Genomic DNA, 18,662 nt, shown 5'->3' on the forward strand with positions numbered 1-18,662 from the left:
GCGGCTGAAACCGGTTCTTCGTCTGCAACGACTTCCTAACCTTTCGATAGCTCATTTCGATCGGATTGACCGCGAATCTTACCCTCGCTCTATAATCTGATCAAGAGAGACTTAACTTGGTCAGAGGAGAAACGATAAAACGTCTGGTCTCGGAGAGAATATCCGCGATAAATGTTACATTTGTATAAATCGTGACTGGCCCTCGAATTTTTATGCAGTGTCGTGTTCTGACGGACATTACGAAAGTAACAGTAAAGTATAGACATTCGTTTCTTGTACCAACGCTGAGCCCAGCGAGCGCTAAAACTGATTAACGTGTTTCATGTTATAAGCCTGATTTTAAATGTCAGCCTGAATTTGTTTAGACTGTTCGCCAATTTTTACATTCACCGTTTGCGTGCCGAGATAATTTGATTAATATATGTCAAGATTGCTGAGTAAACTTTTGACGTAAATGTTACAAATTTTTTTTTCGTAACAAAACAGAAGAATAATGTTTTATTGAACAATAAAATTTCTTTCTGTAATTTATTAACTTTTTGCCGAAACGACACCGTTAATCTAGTATGCTTGAATTAAGAAAATTGTTCAATTTACGTGAAAGAGGCTTTACGATTTCAATCATTTTAAGATCAAATACATCAAACTGCAGAATAGAGCAAAATTATTTATGAGAATTATTCAAATTTAGTGTGCCACGGCAGTCGCATGCGACTATAATAATATAAAATTTGTTATATTTTATATTTTCATATATATTTATTATATTTTATATGTTTTCTATCCGAAGTTAGATTAGATTGTACATTCTACTATATAAATCTGCTCTACAGCACTTTTAGGATCACTATACTTCTGTGATGTTACACAGTAACTTAAATTTGTACAGTAGTCCGAAACAATTAAGTGGCGAACTTAATGTGATATTTCGTTTGTCCCCGACATTTTTCGAATATTTCATATCCGATGTTCATCCACTTAATTTTGTCACTCGAAAAATAATTTATTAATTCGTTAAATGCCGACCACGTACACAAAAATATAAATATTAGTTTGAATTTTTCATAAATCATTTTCCATTTTTGAATTTTACGATAATTTATATACTATAAGGCTACAGAATAAATAAAAGTTAAGTCAATAATAATATAAATTCGTCTAAATTTCATTGACATCTTTTCTTTCTACTTACCCACTTGATTCGATACTGTATGTAAATTAATTATATCTTATTTTATATAATCAACCAGTCCGACTTTCCAAAATTATTTCATTTGTGTTGACTGTTTATTGCTACTAGGAATTCTAATAGAAAGCAGACATTTGTAGTGGTTTGCTAAATGAAATGTGTCGACCATCACATGCTATCATTACCAACATACCGAGCCAATTTACTGAATGCTTTACATAAAGAAACTGCAAACCGTAATTAATGGTTTCAAGGGAAAAAAAACCAGCTAATTCTGCATGGGATATTCAAACACATCGTTTACGACCTCTTTTTAATTACTCGCGAGAAGTAACTGTATTATTAGAATCTACTGCTCCTTTCACGTAATTTTTTGCGAAACTAATTAGCGCTTATCTATATATACAGTTTTCCTACCTTGCTTTACGAGAACAATGAATATTTCACGAGCAACTTATTAAACAATCGCTTCGATTGAATTTTCCGAAAGTCTATTGTAATTTTTCATTCTTCTATATTCACATGAAACTATGAAACACAACTTTGCAAACGTTTTCTGTGTCACATCGAAATCCATATTCCCAATTCAGTAGTTTAAAAACCAATTATAAGAGAATAATTGGCTTTCTATTCGAATTGCACCAAATTTCCAATCGCATTAATTAACAATAATTGTGACGATCAATGTGTCGTCGCTATTTACAAATTGTAAGCGCAATTATAATTTCAGTAACATAAGCGATTCCACCTCGAACCGGTTTAATAACACAGCGAAGGCAGAATAGAGCATTAATTGCAAACTAACATTGCCGCTGTGTAAAAGAGAAATCATTTTATTGCCGGCAACTGTTCAAATTGAAATGCTGACAATGGTGCAGTTAATACGTTTGACCTAGCTGCGGATCAAACATCCATAAATTAATCGTTACTGGCTGATTTCTAAGAATTCCGAGGTAGGTAATACGCAGAATGCGCACAACTCAATGGTAAAAAGAGATGTCTTCATTAATTAGGTACTTATAAAGGAATTTACATTCAGTATGGACGCGAAAGAAGAAAAATGAAATTCTTATACCTGCAATGTAATGTCTCAAACCCATCAAAATTGTCAGCAATGTTATATAAAAACAAATTTCATAACCATCTTTGTATTACAATATCTTGACTGCTTAATTAGAAATTGTATAGAAATTTACCTCCTTCTCAAATAATTTCAATAACATCAATTTACATTGACACACTTGAACTCATTTTAGTCTTCTTATTGTTTCAAATTATACCTACCAATTTTTGTTATAAATGCATAATATCCGCGGTCTACTAATTAATCATATATGGGTGACTCAGTTCTTGCATCAATTTTGCAAATTCATTTTTTCGCGCAATATAGTTGTATAAACCGAATTTCATTAGAAATTGTAGGATCTAAATAAGTTAAAGAATTTTTTAAGAATTTCTAAATTTCCTCAACAATTTCTTAGAATTTTTTCAACCGATTAACTTGGCAGTCAACGTGCTAACAAGTAACTTTTCACGCATAGCACACTACTATTGTTCAAGAAACTGTAGAAATGTACGCCAAGTTCCAGTAAACAAGTTCGAACATCTTTTTTCGTCAGTGATAGGAGAGTATACTTAATAAGTAATAATTGTTGTACGGTACTAAATTAAAAATTGCATAAATACTGTGCGCATGCTATTTCTTTCAGAAATTAAAAAAAAATTTAGAATACTTAATAAAACTTTTCCTTTAATTTTTTAATACTTATTGCTTATTTCTATCGTGTATTGTCGACTTTTGATTTTTGGTGTTAATTCACAAGTAACGCAACTAAATGGTTTCTTTTGCGATGAATCTATTCTGGAGATCTCGGAATATATGTAGTATATATTAAGATGAAAGTGTTACAACGTTGCAGTAAATACAAATTTCATATCTTCTGTTGTATACCAGTGACTTTATGCGCTATAAAACTCGCTGCATTTAATAAAACATTAATTGATAAACAACAACTGGGCTTTGTGGAGCCCAGTTCGAAATTAATTGGTGCACGAATACCGCCTGCGCTCTCTGTAATTATTAGGTGTATGCAAAAGTTCTAGGTATATGCAATCTCTCTGTATTTATACATGATATTTACGAACCTGGCAAATTAACTTTCGAAATATTTTCTCCCATTTTAAACGAGTTCCTCCCACCAAATAATTACTCTAAAAAGCGGAAGATCATAATTATTAGCACGTGGTCACCATATTATCCGGAATTAAGAAATTATTAGATCAATCTTAACACCAGAACTACCAATCACTAAACACGACTGATGCATGTTGCTCTATAATAATGACAGGACTGTATTTGCTCAAACGTATTGCAATTTTTATTATTATTATGTACCTCGGTAGGCAAGTTTCTTTAAACATTTCTCCGGAAAACGTAATAATCGTGTCCTTATGCTAACACTGTTATATTTATACCTAGACTGCGGATTTTACACATTTACAGTAAATAATGGCAAAACGAAATATAGAACGGTGAAGACATCATAAGGATTTAGGAATACAGTAATGTCCCTCTAATTGACGCTCAGATTGTCCACAAGAATGGACAATTTGGGAAGAGGAGATACGATTATTCGAGCCTTGCGGTTCGTTTTTATAGTTACGAATTTTCAATAACTATAAGAACGAGCTGCAGGGCTCAAATAATTGTATCTCCTCTTCCCAAATTGTCAATTTTTTTTTTGTGCACAATCTGAGCGTCAGTTACGGAGACATTACTGTACAGTAAATTCTCTCCAATTGTCCCTAAGCTTGTAAACAAAAATGGTCAATTTGGGAAGTGGAGATACGATTATTCGAGCCTCGCGACTCGTTTTTATAATTGTTGACAATCGGCGATTATAAAAACTAGCCTCGAATAATCGTATCTCCTCTTCTCTATTTGTCTATTTTTATTTACAGCTGAGGGATAATTGGACAGAATTTACTGTATTGGTAATTTCCTTGAATACTATTTATTTCTTTTTTTGTACGATCGATAAGTAACTTTTTATAAAAATTTAATTTTATCCGCAGTCTACTTACAACTAATGTAAACCTTAACACGTTGAATGCCATGGGCGTCACCGGTGACCGGCGCTCCCAAATTGATAGAAATATATATAATTTAAAACAAATGTTAATATCTAAAATTTTGTATTATTACCATCGTCAATTCAAACAGTGACCCCTGTCGTAATTAACATGTCAAACATGGTTATACACTGTAACTTATCTATTGCAGATAATATTTCAACATTATATGTATCATATAAAAAAATTTCTGAACAATTTCTGTAAAACCGACGTGGCATTCAACGTGTTATAAATATGTTTTATAAATATTATGTGAGCCATATTGCTAATGAAACAGATGTTAATGCGACCAAAATAAATATACAAAAATATATAAAATAAATTAACTACAATAAGCTTAACACTAAATCTACCGAGCCCTAAAAGTAACTAACGTATGCTGTTTTATAGTGATAAAAACACTGTATTTATTTAAGCCTTCCGCTTATTTTTATTATAATGCAAATTTGAATAAAGAAATTGATGCAATCGTTTCTTAAGAGAAAATCTCCATAATTTGAACAATTTGAAAATAAAAGATGTAAGACGCGGTCATTTGATCGCCAATGGTACGTTCAGTGTTAAATTCATCTAAATACATCTAATATTCCGCGCGTCACACGTCAATACGGAAAACAATGAGGCTCTCGGATTCACCGGGATTCTTCGGTCGCATAAAAATTTTCGGCAGTTTATGGGTTAAGCAGGATACCTCGAAACAACAGTCGAAGGAAAAACAATTCATCGAGGTGGATGTGAGCATGTGTTTCGTATGCGGCGCGCAGCGTGCATCGTGGATCGTGCGGCGTGCAACGCGTGTGCATGTATAGGGGCGCGGCGTGCATCGTGTGACGCGTGTGCATGTATAGGGGTGCGGCGTGGGAAGGCATGGGAAAACTCTGTGTACAAGGACCGGGGTTCGCAGCTGGAGGGGAAACTTGAGACAGAAAGGAGCGACGAGCCGTGGACGCTCCGTTGAAGCACCGAGAGCCGGGAGAAGTCGAGAATCGGAGGGTCTTTCACGACCACGACGAGAGGGGCACCGGGACGAGAACCGTCGCCGGGGGACGTGAGGGCACGAGGGGGTACATGACGGTCCGTGAGGGGACACGGGGGGCACAGCGGGGGAGAGCAGAACAGGAACGGGGGCTGAAGCGGGCCAGGCCAGCGCTACTTCCACCGCTTGAGGGTTAAGGCCCGTTACGCAACGTCATAATCCAGTGAATTTCTTTTTTTTTGCTCTTCGAAAAAACATCAGCCAGACGCAAACCAGTCGGAAACACAGCCAGAACTCAAGCAAGACCGTTCACGTATAATGTAAAAGTACCTATTACGGAACGTTTTATGATACGAAATAGATACTCGACGCTAAAATATGATAGAAAATATGTGTTTTGTGTTGGAAAACACAAATAAAATGAGCAATTGAACAAAAATATAGCCATCATTAATTATTTACAACAAATGTTCGAACAAAAAATTCTTTAATTTTATATTTCGTTAGACCGTTTAAAATGAAAACTTTTTGATATGTAACAATCCTTTCTATCGTTTACTATTGTCTAAATAAATTTTAAAAATAATTTTCTTTGCAGTAGGTTTGTAAAGCATGATAAACTGCGCAATTTATCACTGAAAGGTTTTGGATACATATGCACACGCGTTGCACGCCATACGATCCACGAGTTTTATGTTACTGAGAACCCGTACTACGTGTACTAAGTTTCAGAATTTTTGGAATTCGTGAAGTGTGTTAGGTGGCTACATCTGAACCGAGTCTATAACGAGGAAAGGTATTAATTAATTGGCTAACAGTAGCCATCTTACGGAGCTGTAATAAGTGTACAAGAAATTTGTTGCTATTGTAATTTAATACGTTAAGGAAAACAAACCAGACGCTTTGTTTGCTCGATACTTCAACGTTAAAATATTCGAGTTACCAGATATAGCCACAATTCTATTCGAACAATCTGTGGTTAAGTTGAAACAGTATCTTAGAGTCAGCGAGGGAGAGGTGCAATGTAAGGGATACGTAAGTACTGAAAGAGACATTACGATTATTTAGAAAATAAAATATATTTTCACGATCATACTGTTTTCACTTTTTTAGACATTATAATATCTGCTCAAACAGGTCGAAGTTTATCCCAAATCCTTTCCTAGACTAATTAAAAACCCTTCTCGGTCATTATCTTATCCAAAAATTGACTTAACACTTCACGAATACCCTAAAAAAATTAGTGTCCACATACTTATTAAAATCTTTGTTATGAAACTGTCCAAAAATATTCAGACTATATTCAAATGTTTACTGATGACTGCAAATCAAGAGGCTCAAAATAGCAAATGGGAAACTTAATACAAAATCTATATCTTCTTAATACGGTGCGATCAATTTCAGCTGTAATTACCGATAATATCTACGTGAGTTGAATTTAAAACTATAATTGTTTAAACTTCATATGTAGTTTTCAAGAAAATTGATTTTAAGATAATATGCGAATTTTCAATGTCTTGTGCTTTAAAAGTAACTCCAACACAATTTTGTTTCGCATAGGAGTATTCTTGAGGACACTTCCGAATAAATTGATGTAATTTAATATTACATTACGAGTACTTATCAGTATTAACCCTTTGCACTGGAGTAGGCGTCGCAGAGACACCACTAAAAAGTGCTACACCACGTTTCAAAATAATTATGACAGTATCGAATTTGTTTACGTTTAGAAAGCTGTTAAATAGAAATGCTGTAGATAAAAAAAAAACATCTTCGATTTCGAGATAAAATAGCTTCGAATGTAAATGGTTAATAATTGACGAATTAATTAAGCTCCAGAGTGAATTACGAAAGGTGCTAATAAAATGATTGAAAATCCATTCTATTTGGTTTTCTTCGTTCGTTAAACGTACAGTTCTAGCGTTTCGAGTAACTATTGCGGGTTCAGATTAATTGAAAATTCAACTCAGGTTCATCATATACTCTCTACAGCGAGCAGAGCTTAATCAAACCTTATTCTGTCGGGTAGCTTTGGCGTTAGCATACAAACTGAAAGACTCTCTGAACGTAGACGGAATAAAAGAACTGTATGTAAAACATTAAGTGAATTACATAATACTTAATCAACTTATTATTTATCGATCGTATAATCCAGGAACTCAAAAAGCAATGTATTTCCCTCATTAAAAAGTTCTCAAACATTTATTTATCATCATACATATGTTTCAATTTCATATTCCGTAGTCCTCGTTACTGTATGCATGTGAAAGAAATTATGCATAAGAAAAGTGAAGCGAACATTTAATTAATTAAAATCGGATAATTAATTGCAAGGGAATGGTACAGGATTTTCAATTAGAATTTAACATTCGAACGGAACAGTCCAAAACGAAAAGTTCTGGAAAGCTTTCTCAAAAAGCCCAGTAATGGAGGATTTCATGGACTAACGAGAAATATTAAGAGGAAAAATGCAATAATTATTCTAAACTCAAAGTTGCTTTAAATGAAAAAATCATACATACTGAAAGCATTTGAATTCCTCATCAGTCAATATTTAAACTACCATCCTCGTTTAACATCAGAAAAAATATGACCAAATTTGAATTAGTTTTATGCTAGTATTCTATTTTACGAGACTTCCTGTTCCTGACGTGCAAGCGTGAAAATATAAATAATTTAATAAATTTTGTCTGCATACTTCCAATCTAATATCTAATTATATTTAAACATTTATATTTTTATCCAATTGAAATATCAAAATCTGATGCAAGTTGCATATGAAATATGTAACATGAAAATCAATGAAACGTAAATATCGATAATTTCGCCGTAAACATTCTTTCCTGCCTGCGTCGGGTATTATTCGAAAAATTTATTCGAAGTATTTCTCGAATAAAACTTCATATCGAAATGTTATTCGGACAACGCAAACGCGTTTGAATACAAATAAACAAATATGTTTCCATTAAAAACGTGACTGCGTGTTCCAGCTGTAAAACACGGTTGGAAGATTTCCAACATCGCGTGCTCGAGGCAAATTATTCTCACAAGTATCGATCATTGTACATCTGTCAAACCGCATTGTCGCTACCGCGAACCATAATCACCAGCGAAACAAGATCACACGCGACCGAGTGCAAAGCCTAAGGATCGTCAGCTTTTACCGTCTCGCTAGATCGCTGTGTTTTCTCTGCAAGACGGAGAAATTCTGGCGGTGACCAACTTTCCTGGTTAATTTGCACCAAATTTTCAAGCGGACTGCTCTTGCTTGATGCTGTCACCCGATCCGATCAATGATTGCGAATGCTTAAAACACGACAGCCATATTTCTGAATTCGACATACATACATACTACGTGCTCGTGCATATCATGCAAAATGGGACATGAGAGGCAGACCAAATATATCGTTCGTTCCTGCAACGAGAGAAAAACATTTCGGATATTGTTTAATTATATCTCGGTCAAATTTTGGTTCAACCTTTAATTTTCCGAAATAAATTGAAAAATACCCGAGGAAAATGGCGTCCAAAACCTTTTTTAAACATTGTATATGCTTATATATACTTTTGCACGTTTTATACAACAGACGTTTGCGTAGCTTTTAAAACGTTAAAAATGTACAATATTTACTTATTGACACACAAAATAGATTTGAGACAAAGTATTATTCACATCATGTTTGTTTGCAAGTAAATATTATTAGTTAACCGTAAATAATTCATAATGGTTTATATGTATATGTAGACATGATGTAACGCAAATCCCCATTTCTTCATAGTCTATACATATTCCGTGAGGTTTTTGTTTTTATTGCGGGCAAGGTCGGGTTTTATAAATTTATCACAAAAGCGGGTAAATGAAATACAGAGAAATGAAAACACCAGAAGAATTCGAGACAATTTTTACGTTGCTTTGAAATTATTAATGCTATTCAGAGAAGAAAAACAATTTTTACTTTGCATAAAGATCCACAGTCTAATAATAAGTATCTCGGATATTTTTTAGATTTTTCTAAAGTCCAGAACAATAAGAAATCAGATCAAGTAATTGAACACGGGGTATAGAGATCGTGTTAATAAAAGATCATATGTACTATCAGCGGAGAGATAATAATGTTCAACAAAACTGATGACTTTCATATCTCAGATTTTATGCTTTGTTATCATTTAAAAAACAGGATATGAGCGCAGAGTTACAACCTGTTAAATTTTTATATCTGTTCGTAAAAGATACATTCAAAAAGATATTTAATTTGTGATTAGGGTAACTGTAGAGGAGGTGCGTAGTATCGATGAGCAGAAGAGAACGTGAGACGAATGCATTGTCTGCCAATTTTGATTGTAGCGTCTAGTTGCGGATTGGATGACGCGACACAACCATGGATTTGAAGTTTTTAAATCAGTAGAATAAAGAGAAAAAGTATGCTAAACTTTGAGCTTACTTGAGTAATAATACCATCGTCTAAGTTTTTTGAACTCGATAGACATTTCCTCAAGAAACTGGTACGGAGTTGACATTTCCAAAATTCGACGTTTCCCAATGAAAACAAGGTACTCAAGAAATCGAATTTTTCTTTCTAAGACGTTTCCATTCCTCTATTTTATGTTATATTTTATATTTGTTACAGTTCAGACAATAAAAATTATAAAAGAACGTAATAAGTAGACTGCGGATCTTTATGCAAAATAAACATATACAAAGACGATTGTAAGAAACAGAAATTGAATAAAAATAAATTATTTCTTTCAATAATTTTGATAAGTTGAAATTAATGTCACAATATTATCAAATTCTTCTTATCTCCTCACAATTTTATATGACAGTCCCACATATTTTTGCTACAAATGCATAAAAACTGTGTGCGGTCTAATAATCAGATAGTTACATTGTTTACAATTTAGGGATCAGACAATACAGTTTCGGCAGTTTTATTAGGCAAAGTCTTTCGGTTGGTGTTAAGTGTTAAATAAATTCCTTTCGTATTATCGACTTTTCGCGGTCGTTGAATGAGCAAATAACGTGTTTTGAAACGTTTCCGTGAAATTCAATCGATACTCGGAAGATGACCTACTGTTATTCCAATATAAAAGTATGCTTCGCCGCCTTTGTGTATGCACAGTGTTGCCAAATTTCTGTTGCAGTGAAAAATGGCGTTCCTGCAGGGACAGGAAGGGTGGAAGAGGTCGAAGGAACATAAACGCCGGTCAGCGGCAGGATAAAAAAAGAGAGAAAAGGAGAGAGAATGGGGGGACAAAGAGCATTGGAAGAAAGAAGAAAGGATGAACGCATCCGTGAGAGGGACGCGTGAAAGCTACTGATACTGGGAGCAACAGGGAGAGAAGATGAAAGGGGAGGTTACTCGAATACTCGACCCAGTAGCGTAACCATGAAGCGCCTACGGAGGTGGAGACTACATATAATGAAACCTGATTAATCTGCACCTCGTAACAAAGTGACGAAACAATGTTGCCGAGTGTAACGTGTGTATGTGTGTGTGTGTGTGTGGAAAAAGGTAGCCACGAGTATCGTGTGAAAGTTCAGAAATAAGAATCGCTCGCCGGTATCGTGGCGTCATGCACGCTCTCCGGCTAAATCACTGTAATTACAAAAACTTTCGTAACATTGGAACCAGACCTGGATAAAAATATTTGGAAAAGTATTGAAAATGGTTTATGAACGTTAGATGAAAATTATACTCGTTCTCATTTTATTTAGTATGCTGGTATCAATGTTTACAACATATTGCAACGTATTATAATTTCTTTTCGAAAACAATATAAGTTTTTTATCAAACCAAAAAGAAAACAACAATTTGACCAAGCCTTCTCGAATATCAGAAATACGAATTGTAGCTTTCGCAATGAGATCAACAATACTTTTATTACTTCTGATATTACCTTAATATCTCTGTGTTAATATTCGATGTAACCATTTTGGTTTCATACTCTTTGGTTTTAAAGAATTGATTCTTGTTAGTACATATAAGTAAAAATATTTGAAAAATAATTGGAAATAGTTAATAAAATATTCTTGCCTGTATAAAATAATATTTCAAGATTTATTTGATGTTATAGAGACAAGTAGATGTATTGAAAATAGTTATTTATGCTATGTGTAAAGAAAATGATTAATTGAAATAGTATCTTTTTTGATATGTACCGGAAATAATTATTTGAAATAGTATTTCAAGAGTGTCTAAATTTCTACTAATTATTTAAAATTCTAATTATTATGATTAATATTTACGGGAGAAAATAAACCTATAGAAAATGTACGAATATATATCGTTTTGAAAAGCTTTTTCTTATATTTCTCTGAATCAATGAATGTACAGACGCCTCGGAAAGTACGTTAGCGCCTTTTCAAACGGAATAACTTTTTTTAATATTGGTTCAAAGGACGTGAATATTTTTGAGATGTTAAACCGGCTAGTTTTCTATGGAATGAGTATGCAAAAAGTTTTTTCGTTTGAAATTGCAAAATGATGTTTCTTTAACTTTTTTATCTGAACCCATAACGAAAATGTAAAAAGTACATTTCGTAGATCTCGGTAACTTATATGCATACTGAAAATTTCAATAAAAGATTCATTTATGGGTAATTTATTCAATAACTTTATTTATTTGGACATATATTATAATAAAGATTGATCAAAATCCTAACGAATACAATTTTACAATTTTTGTAACTCACTTTCCTGCATATTTCAATTCTTTGCATATTGGTTTTCACTATAGTATTGCATAATAATGACAGATATAACTTTGACCTTTAGTCGAATAAAATATGATACCATATAAGTATAGTCCTCTGCAAACAACGTGACTGCAATTTAAAATTTTATTCTACTAATATTTCTCGAATAAAATTTGATTTGCAGAATTCATTGGAAATATTTTTCGAATAGAATTTTATATTGAAATATTACTCGAATTAAATTTTATTCGATTAATGCCCGATTCTGCTGTGTTTGAAATTCTGCAAACTGAGATTATAGTAGGCGAACAAATATTTTAAGTCAATGTGTTAGGATTTGACGTTGGTTTGTGGTATAACATGAAGAAATATGAAATTAAATGACGAGTCGAGAAAAGTAGAGCATTGCAATAATTTTTGGCATATCCGTAACTTGGATCAGTTTCTAATGAAAGAAAAATAAGCAACTGAAAAAATACGCACATAATTAAATGAATTATGCTGAACAAAAATTGGTGACTTCTTTTGATGTTCTTTCTGCAGACTGTGATTATGATAAGCGACTAAATATTTCAAATCAATGGTACAGGATTTTACGTTGGTTTGTGGTATAACGTCGAGAAATATGAAATCGGATGATGAATCGAGGTGAGTGGAACCATTAAAGTAACTTTCGGTATATTTCCCGTAGCGGCGGACAGTTTTCAATGGAAGAAAAGTGTGTAACTAAAAACGAGTACCGCGTTCATCCTGCTGCGAGTGGTTTTTGTGAATGCTTGAGAAGGAAACTGAGCGACTGAGCGCTCCCCTCTCCTGATTACGCCATTGGCTCGACCCAGCGAGGCAGCACGGACAACCGGCTGCGCTGTTGCCAAGCGGAAATCACAGACCTGCGGCATTTTCTTCTTCCACGAAGACACGTTTGCTTGCGTTCGCCTACCTACCTTGTTGCCTACCTCCTACCATGATCCAATGCCAAGAAACAACACGCATACAATCAGACAATATACATTACCCGACACAACCTTACAGTATGTAACACGGGCTCCGATTATTTTCTTACATTTTCCATATCTGCGACTGTCAAGAACATCGCGGTTTCAAACATCTTCGATTTATCTGTTAATTGGATTCTAGAACGGAACATTTATGCGTTCGACAGTGAGAGGAACGTATAGAAACAAATAAGTATAACACAAAAATATAAATGTAACTTAAATGTATAAATGCACCTCAGAAGTATAAACGCAAATCAAAAGAATATATGCATCTTAAAAATATAAATGCAACTCAAAAATATGAATGCAACTCAGAAATTTAAGTGCATCGGAATACAATATGTAATTCATAGGCATTATACATATATATATAAAATAACATAAGTCCACAAGATTTAGAGAATATGAAGATTACTTATATTTCTCATTTCTGATTGCTTTTTCTGTTTTCTATTTTTATTGATCGGTTTATCAAAATTGTATTCTATGTATATTTTAGTCTTATGTTATTGGGAATGAAGCGTTACTGCATAGAAGCAAAATATACACGATAAGAAAGAAAAGAAGCAGAATCAATTACTGTTTTCTTTACGCCATTTTAAATCTTTTGGATTCTGTTCTTTCAACCGACCAATTTTATCTTCTTTAGAATCTGATAAATCTAAGAAGAAAAGAAGAAGAGTCTGCGAATTCAATAAATTATGAAACTTTGGCGGTATGTGGAGGATATACGAGCGGTTTAGAATCATAGTGGCGTAAGTCACGTTTTCCACATTGTGAGAAACAAGAAGTGTTATTGTTTGCTAAAATGTATATCGTTTTTACTGATCAAATTTATTGTTAAGGTAAGTTAGACTTAAGTTAATTTATACTTCATAATTTATGATACTTGTATTTTTAACATTTTGGCATGTACAGTTTACATTTTAAGATATAAAAATTCTCGCTAAGCAAGTAAAATCGACGCCTGAAAATCCGCATATTTTTCGATTTGGGTCACAATTCGAAACTATAAGAGATAGAAAAAGTTTTTTCAAACCAAACGATAGTTCTCATTAAAAAAACAACACTTCTCTGAAAACTTCTTTCCGTCTCTTACATTTCGGTTTGAAAATTTTCTGTATGCAACTAAATTCTGAACACCACGTCTTTATACCTCTAAATTACACCTACAGTTTAACCAAGTTATAGTCATTATCAGCACTTGCTCAAGTTCTACACTCCGCATGGTGTTAACAGATTTTCGTGCATTAACCTCATGGACATCGTAACAACTCTCGCAAATGCATGCGGATGCAAAAAATTTCTTGTGAATACTATTTCAAGCACGGAGAAAATAGAGATCCAGGACGAGTATTTTTCAAGGATTACCATGTATTCCGTTCATTTTTTCACCACAGTTTTGGACAAAAATCTGGTAACTTGTAGCAGCGATTCATAAACATGCCGAAGCTCGATTCATGGATACAGGAATTTATGGTTACAACTTCATGCATTTTCAGCGAGATCAAAAATTTTATTTCAGTCCGTGCTTTTAGAGATCGAAACTATAGTGCGACGTAGATTCCATTTTCGGAATACATCCAGTTTTCTTTCCAGCGTGTGTAATTTATTGCGGCATCAAACTTCCTTATAGAAGTAGTAAATTCTTTGTTACATGTTGAATATAACCAGAGTTTGAATTTAAAGAACTTTTATAAATATACAATGGCGTGTGTAAACAAAAACTTAATGAAATATCATATTCGTATGTTTCTATTTTCCATTACTTCTAATATATTATGTTATTCTAATATATTATAGACTCAAAATGATTTTTACATTTTTAGTGATATCTAAACAAAAACTTAACAAAAGTTCTATATATATTAGAAATAATAGAAAATAGAAATATACAAATATGTTATCTTCTTAAATTTTCGTTTAGATATCAGTGATAATGTAAAAGTCACTCTGAGTTTATAATTATGCACATGATTGTAAGTTATTTAATAAACTTTCAACTGCTAAATTATCTCTTTTTATGTTCTGAGTTAACTTACGTTATTTGTTTCTTATCAGATATTTTAAAGAAAAATATAAAAGCAAGTCGTAATTTGTGTACAGTTATCTTATTGTACGCTTACATTGAAAGGAAAATTGGGCAAAATAAAGAATCATTATTTAAGTACTCGAACCTTTTCAAAGTTACCCTCTAATTATTGGGTTGGCAACTAAGTAATTGCCGATTTGTTCAATGAAATAAAAAATTTTTTTTTACTTGGAATGAAGTTTAATCTGTAATGTATTTTTCATTTTGTTCGACGACCTTTTGCCATCTCTCTGACAACTTGAAAATTCCACGCTCGTAGAAAGTCTGATCCTTTTCGGCCAAAAACTGAGTTAAGTGAGATTTTATAGCGTCATCATCATTAAAAGTTTTACCACGCAGGGAGTTGTCCAGGGATCGAAATAAGTGGTAATCCGATGGCGCGAGATCAGGGCTATATGGTGGGTGTAACATCAATTCCCAACCAATATCCATTAATTTTTGCCGAGTGGACAAATACGTGTGCGGCCTAGCATTGTCCTGGTGGAAAATGACACCTTTACGATTGATCAATTCTGGTCGCTTTTCCTTGACCGCTGCATTCAATTTGTCCAGTTGCTAACATTCACGGATAATAAAAAATAACATAATAATGATAATAATAATAATTTTATAATATAACATTTACGGATATCATTACTTAGTTGCCAACCCAATAGAACTTTTGTCCCATTTCCGAAAAAAAGAAAATTGTCTGTAGATTTAATAAAAGTTTCTGTAGATTTATAGCTGTTTTTTAGAACAGAAAAGTTAAAAGTTCAAGAATAACTATTACATCAGAACCAATTAAAAATTTTAACTTTTTCATTCAAGCCCTAAGTATATATCACAGCTCACACTTGCCTCGGGCATCTCCATTTGAATTTCTCACGAAAAAAGCATAAATAATAAAATCTCGGATGGAAGACGTACGTGGAACACGTTTCTGGGTACCTGTGTGCTAGCCGAGTCAAGCGAGATTGTGTTTCTTAGAGAAACAGGATGATAAAGACGCTGCGCGGAGGACGCCACGAACTTTCTAGACCGCCTAATACAGTTATTGCGCGTCTTTTTTTTTGGAGTACAGTATGATGAAATATCGGGGATACGATGCACGCTGTCCTAGAAAAGAAGACTTCCTATTGTACACAGTAGTATATTCCCCAGAGTTTCAACTACAACAAGATACCATAGAACATTTATGTTTATGAACTCTAAATATTAGACTATGACGTACTTGCGGCTTCGGAGATTGCAAAATTAACTAGATCGAGCAGCAAGCGTTTTGTTGATAATTTGTAATTCGCCGTAAATTACCTCTGTAAGTTCCTACTACTGGTAAAACATTTTTAACTTAATTTAGTTCAATTTTATTTGACGTAAAATATTGATGTTCTTTGAACTGACCACGAACTGATATTCAAAATAAAAATTGCATAGTTCAGGCCGTAAATAGTTGAGCACAACATTATTGATTATTAGTATATTGCGGATCTTTATGCAAATTCACGTTTTCATACGTATATTTATAAAAATTAGGATCAAGGGAAAGTTACTTTCGCCAATTAAAGCATTACTCATTGTAAAAAGAAATAAGAATACGATTGTACCTTGTTAATTTATAAAGTTATATTTACAATGTTACAATTTAAAAATGTGCGCATGGCAATAATAATAATAATAATAATAATAATAATAATAATAATAATAATAATAATAATAATAATAAGACTGCGGATCTTTATGCAAAATAATATTTGTCTGCATTAATTGTGAGAAACAGGAGTTGAATAAAAACATTTTTCTCACAATAATTTTTATACATTATCAATAATGTAACAATATTTTAAATATATATTTTATAAATATTTAAAATAATATTTAAAATAATAAATAAATAATTAATATTTAAAATAATATTTTATAAATATTTTAAAATTCTTCTAATGTCTTCACAATCCTGCATCTTATTAACCACTTTTGCCGTAAATTTTACCATAAAATCTGCAGTCTATTAATTATGATGAATTTTTGCTGTATATTTTTACAGCAAAAACAGGCATAAAAAAGTAATAGATTTTAAATAGGAATTTTAATTATATTAAATTTTTAATATAAGTTTAAGTTATAATAGATTTTTAGTAGAAATATTAATTACAATAGATTTGTTATAGGTAATATAATTTAAATGGGGTTAAATTTAAGTATAATATATTTTTCATAGAAATTTATTTTGTAATAGATTTTTAATAGAAATTTATTTTGTGATAGATTTTTAATAGAAAATTATTAGTTTATTTTATTTTTAATAGTTTAAATCAGATTGATAGAGTCTACACATGAATATTTTTTACCTGTTGGCGCATAAATTTGTTTACTATTATTCAAAATTGGTAAACAATGTATCTTATTACATAACTTATTCTAGGAAGATAATAAATATGTCATATCTATTTCGTACGCAATACGCTGAATCAATTAACGAAATAATCTGCTGGCATCTGCTGGCATAAAATAAATTTTCGGGATTCAATTTGAATCGATCTTCAAATTACAAAAGATCCTGTCTGATGTCAGGCCAGACAGCAATACTTGTTATCTTCTCCTAGATTTTAAGGTCGTCCGGCTAGAGCAAGAACTGGCTGTGCAAGAATACGTCGAACGCAGCATTGAGGAATACGATGAAAAGTAAAGGGCCAAGGTAAAAGCCTTGAAAGACACTTGTATCTATTTTATGTCTTCACAGTTCCTATTTTTCAATAATGCCGTATACACTAGTTCGCGTCTTTAAATTTCTAAAACTACACTATGTACAAAAAAAAGTGACTACAACATCGTCTTCCCCTTTCAAAACGCTATAACTTTTATTTAACAATATATATCTAATTAGATGCATAATTTAAACATTATCTAGGGTATGCAAGGTATATGAGTCACCCTGTATATAATATATCATTATAATATTATATGGTTTAATAGTCCATTTTTACAATTATTTCTCTGCAATACATTGTGAGATTTTTCTAATATTTTAAGACTGTAGAATCTAGAGAACTGATATTTTTTACACCTATAATTGCATAAAATTATTCTTCAATTTCAACTTTCTCTTCTTGTTTTTTTTTCGAAGATGTTTAAACCCACTTGATAAATAATTAAAAATTTTCGTGATTAATATGTGTTTATTATAGTATACACTGTGAACTATGTATATGCTTCTAATTTTCCTCCAATCACATGTTCACTGAATGCGTCTTGAACATGATTTTATGATACTGCACCGCTATTTTGAACGACTGAAATTTGTATAGTAGAGCTGCCTACCATTTTCAGAAATTTCTAAAACAAATTGCACACATTCAAACAAAATCTATCGATACAAGCCTCCCGGTTCATCGAGCACATGCTTCAAAACTAGCTTTCCTATATAAAATATTATTCTTGCTTTTTTTTTATTTTGATCTGTTACGTACAGAAAAAATGAAGTATTCCCTTTTATCCCAAATGTTTGAACATATATTTTCATCGTACTAAGTATTTTATGCTACATTCGTGAGGTATGGACAATAAATTTATTACAAAGATTATATGTATACATA

The 18,662-nt window shown here is 32.5% G+C and overlaps 1 protein-coding gene and 1 long non-coding RNA gene across 5 annotated transcripts in view; one reads left to right on the forward strand and one right to left on the reverse strand.

Annotated features, from left to right (window-relative positions):
- Positions 1-11,963, forward strand: part of LOC143258934 (uncharacterized) — a 62,019-nt gene extending 50,056 nt beyond the window's left edge. The window contains exon 2 of the long non-coding RNA XR_013032856.1: positions 10,443-11,963. This is a non-coding gene — a long non-coding RNA (uncharacterized LOC143258934). The remainder of the gene's footprint in view (positions 1-10,442) is intronic.
- Ipk1 (Inositol phosphate kinase 1) overlaps positions 1-18,662 on the reverse strand; it is a 319,504-nt gene that overhangs the window by 289,899 nt on the left and 10,943 nt on the right. The window lies entirely within an intron of this gene.

Source organism: Megalopta genalis, chromosome 3 (genome assembly GCF_051020955.1).
Source record: "Megalopta genalis isolate 19385.01 chromosome 3, iyMegGena1_principal, whole genome shotgun sequence".
Classification (NCBI taxonomy): domain Eukaryota; kingdom Metazoa; phylum Arthropoda; class Insecta; order Hymenoptera; family Halictidae; genus Megalopta; species Megalopta genalis.